Source organism: Chlorella variabilis (genome assembly GCF_000147415.1).
Source record: "Chlorella variabilis unplaced genomic scaffold CHLNCscaffold_147, whole genome shotgun sequence".
Lineage (NCBI taxonomy): Eukaryota > Viridiplantae > Chlorophyta > Trebouxiophyceae > Chlorellales > Chlorellaceae > Chlorella > Chlorella variabilis.
This window is the reverse complement of record NW_005434968.1, coordinates 3819-4619: the sequence shown is the minus strand read 5'-3', so window position 1 is coordinate 4619 and position 801 is coordinate 3819.

Sequence of the window (801 nt, the reverse complement as noted above, 5' to 3'; positions counted from 1 at the left end):
GGTGCAGGGTGTCTGCCAGCGCCTCCCGGCGCACCTCCAGCCCAGACGGCGGCACTGCTGCTGCCACAGCATCTCTGCCGTGGCCACCGCCTCCAGCAGGGGATGGCAGGTGAAGGCGAGGCGGACAAGGTCACTGGTGCCTGCAGGAGCACCCCCGCCGCCACTGCCGCCGCCGCCGACCTGCTCCAGGATGACAGTCATCACGCTGAAGGGCAGGTGCTGCAGGCCAACAGGCGGTGCTGCATGCTGCTCCATGTCCTTGGCACAATCCTAGGCGGCTCGGCGCTAGGCGTAGGCGGGGGTTTGGAAACTCGCAGCCGTTTCTCTCCAGCTGCGTGCCGACCGCCGCCCCGACCACTGATTGGTTCCTGGAACACGGGGATCAAGTGCCCATGTTTTCTCAGCCCTTCTTTGGGTGCCTATTCACGCCAGCGTGGAGCGATTTTCACGCCTTTCTTAAAGGCTGGCATAGTGCCATTTCATCGACACTTCACTACGTACGCCTGAAACCGCGTCACGGGGAGTGCCGGGAGAGCTGCCACTGGTGTTCCGCACATGGGCGCTCAACCCATGTTCAACGGCCCGCGCTCAGCAAATGCGCAGCCAGGGAGCCGCATGACGCTATCCGGCGCGCTGCAAGCGAGCTTCGAGACCAGCGACCTCGTCTCCCTGGCTCTCGTCGTCCCTGTGCACCTGGCTGTGGTTTTGCGAGGAGATCTGGCCGATTGGGATCGCGCCATGTTCCTGTACACCGCCTGGGCGCACTTCGCCGCCCTCCTCCTGGTGGCAGCGGCGCCCGCC